Source organism: Lemur catta, chromosome 19 (assembly GCF_020740605.2).
Source record: "Lemur catta isolate mLemCat1 chromosome 19, mLemCat1.pri, whole genome shotgun sequence".
In the NCBI taxonomy this organism is placed as follows: Eukaryota; Metazoa; Chordata; class Mammalia; order Primates; family Lemuridae; genus Lemur; species Lemur catta.
This window is the reverse complement of record NC_059146.1, coordinates 29,478,728-29,485,236: the sequence shown is the minus strand read 5'-3', so window position 1 is coordinate 29,485,236 and position 6,509 is coordinate 29,478,728.

Below are 6,509 nucleotides of genomic sequence, written 5' to 3'. Positions count from 1 at the left end.
GCCCAGTGACTTGTGGGAGTTCCGGCCCGTGGAGGTGCGCAGGCGCATTTTGCAGTATCCGTGAGGATCTGTAGTCCGCCAGGTGCTTTGTTGTTCTTGGAGCGTCAAAATAACTTACTTTTCTCTCCATGGAGAACAATGCAAATGAGCCTAACTTTTAAAGAAGAAAGGAGAATTCAAAGTAAAATCGTGTCCACTTGTACCTGCTTTGACGTCTTTGTCTCAGTCCCCAGTGATAGGCTTCCGCTTCTCTGTGGTATGAAGGGGACTTAGGATAAATTTGAAAACCGTGAACTAAAATATTGGTTGATTTTATACTTGCAGAGGAAGTGTAGTTTACATCAGAGATTTCAGAGGCAAATGTTCTGGATTCTTCCAGGCATTTTTCCTGTTACCTGGATCGAAAAACGTTATTCAGGACGGCATAGGAAAAATGGAATAAAAAGAGGAAAACGTCTTTTCTTTGCAGGATGTGACAGAAAACAAACAGCAAGATAATAGACTTAAACCTGATCATACCAATAATCACATTAACTGTAAATGATCTAAACACCTTAGTTAAAAGACATTGTCAGATTCGATTTTTTAAAAAGACCCAAGTATGTGCTACCTACAGGTAATACTTTAAATATAAAAATATTAATAGGATAAAACTAAAAGGATGGAAAAAAGATACACCATCCTAACACTAGTCAAAAGAAGGCTGGAGTGGCTATATTAAAAACACAGTAGATTTCAGGGCAAAGAATATTACCGGAGACAAGTTCATATAATAATGATGAAGGAGACAGCTCATCAAGTGGAAACAAAAAAAACAAAATTATGTTCCTAATAAAACAGCTTCAAAGTATGTGAAGAAAAAACTGTTAAAACGATAAGGAGACATACAAATCCACAAGTATTAATTAAGTATGAAATGTCCAATTTCCTTAAGTATTAAGTTTGAAGGTTGATATATCTGACATTTCACATTGACACTTCTTGTTTTATTTTTATTGTGAAGGTACAACCTCAGTCTTTCAAATTCATGTTTTGTCTTGTGATTATCTTACAAATTTTTTTAAGAACAATTTTTGTGAAACCATGGATTAGTTAAAAATTCTGTCGTGGAACTAATGCAGCACAGACAGCTTCAAGTATCAATGAAATACTTGGGAAGGATGTGGCTAATGAATGCACACTACATCAATGGTCTGAGAAATTCCATTCTGGTGATTTTAATCTTGAAAATGAGCCACATGGGTGACCTGAGACCAAGGTGGATAATGATGAGCTGAAAGATATAGTGGAAGCAAATCCAGCGCAACCTACGCATGAATTAGCAGCAAGGTTTGACGTTACTATTCCAACAGTATTGGACCACTTCAGACAAATTGGCAAGGTAAAGAAGCTGGATAGATAGGTTCTGCATGAATTAAACAAGCATTAGAAGAGAAATCATCTCGAAGCTTGCCTTTCTTTGCTGTCATGACATAAAGGTGAACCATTTCTACACCATATTGTTATGTGTGATGAAAAATGGATTCTTTTTAACAATTGCAAGCTTTCGCACAATGGATGGATAAAGATGAAGTGCCGAAATACAGTCCAAAGCTGAATGTTCATCAAAAAAGGCTAATGGTGTCTGAATGGTGGTCCAGCACTGGTATTATCCACCACAGCTTCATGAAACCTGGTCAATTGATTACAGCAGGTGTCTACTGAAACCAACTGGACAAAATGGTGAGGGTGCTTGCAATTAAGCAGCTGAGATTGGTCAATAGAGACAGGCCAGTCCTCTTGAAAGACAACCAATGGTCAACCACATGTCACACAAACAACACTGCTCAAAATGCAGAAGCTGGACTTGGAAAATCTTTGTCATCCACTGTATTCACCAGACCTTGCGCCAACTGACTACCATTTCTTCCAGGCTTGAGACCACTTCTTGCAAGGAAAAATACTCAACTCTCAACAAGCTGTGGAAAATGCCTTTTGTGATTTCATCACCACTCCCTCTCCAGATTTCTTTGCTGCTGGCATAAACAACCCTACCGTTAAGATGACAAAATTGTGTCGATAGTTTAGGTTCATACTTCATGTTTCAGATATAATAAACTACATTTTGATTCAAAATGGGACATTTTATATTTAATGACCTAATATAATCAGATATTTCAATATAATTCTCTCTCAATAATTGACAGAACAAACAGAACAGCAGCAGGGTATAGTAGATTTGAACATTATCAGCCAACTTGATCTCATTTATAGTTATGGAACATTCTTCCCAATGGCAGTAAAATTTATCTTATGTACATAGGGAACATTTGCCAGCATAGACCATATTCTGTATAGGCCATAAAACAAGCCTCAGTGAATTTAGAAGGATTTGAGTCACACAAAGCATGTTCTTTGACAAAAATAGAATTAAATTAGAAATCAATAGAAGATGACTAATACATTGTCCAAAGTAGTAAATATTTGAAAATATATGAGTACTGAAATAATTGAAATTTTATGATATTTGGAACATTATGAATCAAAATTTTCTGTTATATTCTAAAGGGTAAGAATAATATATTTACATTAAAGCAAAATAACATTTTTATATTAAGGCAAATTTTTTAAGCTGTTTATATTGACTGAATATTAAAATAAGGAAAAGCAGAATAATTATTATTGGCATATATTCCTCTGCTTTAATCAATGTCTTAACCAGTATCACCATATTTTAATATACATATTTTTATTTCAGAAAATTACAGGGGTACAAATGTTTAGGTTACATGTATTGCCTTTGCCCTGTCCAAGTCAGAGCTACAAGCATGCCTATCCCCCAGACAGTGCACATCACACCCATTAGGTGTGAATGTACCCATCCTCTCCTCCCCCCCCCACCTTCCTGACATCCGATGAATGTTACTACCATGTGTGCACATAAGTGTTGATCAATTAATACCAATTTGATGGTGAGTATATGTGGTGCTTGTTTTTCCATTCTTGTGATACTTCACTTAGTAGAATGGGTTCCAGCTCTATCCGTGATAATACAAGAGGTGCTAGATCATCATTGTTTTTTGTGACTGAGTAGTGCTCCGTGGTATATTTATACCACATTTTATTAATCCACTGATGTGTTGATGGGCACTTGGGTTGTTTCCACATCTTTGCAATTGTGAATTGTGCTGCTATAAACATTCTAGTGCAGATGTCTTTTTTATAGAATGTCTTTTTCTTTTCCTTTGGGTACATGCCCAGTAATGAGATTGCTGAATGAAATGGTAGTTCTACTTTTAGCTCTTTGAGGTATCTCCATATTGCTTTTCACAGAGGTTGTACTAGTTTGCAGTCCCACCAGCAGTATATGAGTGTTCCTATCTCTCCACATCCACACCAACATTTGTTGTTTTGGGACTTTTTGATAGAAACCGTTCTCACTGGAGTTAGGTGATATCCCATTGTGGTTTTGATTTGCATTTCCCTGATGATTAGAGATATTGAGCACTTTTTCATACATTTCTTGGCCATTAGTCTGTTTTGTTTTTTTTTTTAAGTTTCTGTTCATGTCTTTTGCCCACTTTTTAATGGGATTGTTTGAGTTTTTCTTGCTGATTTTCCTGAGTTCTGTATAGATTCTAGTTATTGGCCCTTTATCAGATGTGTAGCATGTGAATATTTTTTTCCCATTCTGTAGGTTGTCTGTTTGTTCTCATGATAGTTTCCTTGGCCATGCAGAAGCTTTTCAATTTGATCAGGTCTCATTTATTTATTTTTATTGTTGCTGTGATTGCCTTTGGGGGTCTTGTTCATAAATTCTTTCCCTAGGCTGATGTCTATAAGAGTATTTCCAACATTTTCCTCTAGAATTCTTATAGCAGGTTTTATTCCTTTATTGAGAAAGGGTCTTGCTGTGTTGTCCAGGTTGATCTCAAACTCCTGGGCTCAAGCAATCCTCCTGCCTCCGCCTCCCAAGTAGCTGGGATTATAGGTGCATGCAGCTTTGCCCAGCTGGTTATTTTTATTACATGTAAAATTTTAAGATAACAACCAGAATCATGACAGCATCACATCAGGACCACCAGACTTTTACAAATTTTATATAATCTTTAGAATAGTCACATTAATAAAATATCCATAAAAATATAACTTTAGAAAAGATTTAACAATTAAAATTATGTTTGATAACATTAAATTTATATAATTTTTAGAACATTAATACCAATAACATACTCATAAATGCAACTGAAAAAAATCTGGTATCACTAATCATTTGACAATGTCTCCCATACAATTTACCAAATAATCCTAATCATTTAATATCTCTACAAGATGAGAAATACATTCTTTGATGCTCTCCAGGGGCCCAACTGGAAATTCCCAAAGTTAACTTTAGGTCAAAAAGATTTGATTCGGGATGTTGATCCTAGGGAAACCTGCCGAAGATATCAAAAGGTTCAAAATGCTTGATCAAAACGGTATCACAGGTCACTGTCAAAATAATAGTTATTCATTTAACCAGAGTAATAGTCAAAAGACTTCAAAAACAATGCAGAAAGTTACATAATTGTAAAATTCTTAACCCTTTTAAAGCTCAGTTTTTCTAAGTAATCAAAAACCTAATGAAGACAATGCAGGAATTATCCTGATAAAATGTAAAATCTTTGGTGTTATTTAGGCCAGTTACTTAAAAGGTAGAAAAACCTTTTTAGTGTAATTGCTTTGCCTTATGGGAAGCCTGTTTAGATAACCTAGAAGTCAAACCTAACAAAAAGGGTACTTAAATTTAATCAGACACAAGAAGAGTCTGTCCAGGGTTATGAATGTACACGGTATTATAGAGGAATGTAAACAAGAAAACTGGTACCTTGAGCAGGGGAATGCATGGCTCTTAGCAACAGTATGGGAAGTTTCCTGGTTACATGGAACAATTCAGACATATCAAGAAAAGAAAGAGTATATAATCAAGTCATCCTGGAGGAAAACATTGCTTTTCTCTAGACTTTCAAGGTAAAAATTTCAGCATCAGGCCATAACAGCAGAGTTAGAACCAGAGAAAAAAGTTATAGGGGTTGACCAAAAGGTTGAAGGAGAGAGTTATCACCACAACCAAGCAAAAAGATACACCTTTTCAAGGGGAGAAAAAACAGAGGGCAATGATGTATGACCAGCAAATCACGTGCAATGAGGTACAGCAAACATTGACCTTCTGAGATATAAATCTGAGAGGTTTCGAAAAGAAAAAATTTTACCTCAAGAAATAAAATTACCACTTTGAATGGAAAAGACAAGCACTTTCAACCTGAACAGGGAAAATTAATTAGATCACAGGAAGAAATAGTAATAGTTTAGAAGATGTCTGTTAAAAGAAACAGATTTCAGAATTAAAAATCAAAATCCTTGCAATTTTATTCAGGGCAAATCAATACTTTAAGAAAACCTCATTCTAACATGGAGGACCAATTTGTTTATCTTTGTATTACTGCATTTTTAACATCAAAGCTAAATCTTTAGAGAGGCTATTATAAATAATTCCCTTTTAACTATAGCAAACTTGATCAAACACAAAATTCTTTTCATAATATCCCTTTTCGCAAACCTTATCACAGCTTACTCAGACCATTGATGACACGCTTGGATTTTCTGTTTTGTTCTATACTTCCTCTTTCTTAAATAACCAGTCATTTTACTTTAGGACAAAAATTTATCACACAAGATTCTTTCTCACACATAATTATTCTGTTTCTCTTTAACCTTCCATACCAAAAATATATCTTCATATACATGACTTTCTTCACATCTCTGTCTCCTACTCACTGGTTCCTTCTTATATTGTTCCATATTTTGAAACAACCTTTGAATAACCTTGGGAGTAGACACAATTATACTTTTTTATAAAAACACATTTTTATGCCTTTCTTAATTTTTTCTCATCAAAAACACATTTTAGGCCGGGCGCGGTGGCTCACGCCTGTAATCCTAGCACTCTGGGAGGCCGAGGCGGGTGGATCGCTCGAGGTCAGGAGTTCGAGACTAGCCTGAGCAAGAGCAAGACTCTGTCTCTACAAAAAATAGAAGAAATTATCTGGCCAACTAAAAATCTATATAGAAAAAATTAGCTGGGCATAGTGGCCCATGCCTGTAGTCCCAGCTACTTGAGAGGCTGAGGCAGCAGGATCTCTTAAGCCGAGGAGTCTGAGGTTGCTGTGAGCTAGGCTGACGCCACAGCACTCATTCAAGCCTGGGCAACAAAGCGAGACTCTTTCTCAAAAAAAAAAAAAAAAAAAAAACCACATTTTACTTTTTTGTCACATTTTGTATATAGAACTCTATATGTATTGATTACAATTTTTAATTTTTAATAACCTTAGATTTTAATAAAAATCTAGGAAGCACAATATCTTGAATTGTCTGTCACATATCAATATTTTATAGATGGGAACCATTTTATAATTTTCTGAAGCATGTTTTCTTATAATAACAATTTTTAATCTTGTTTGGAAATGACCCAGACATTTAATGAGTATCTA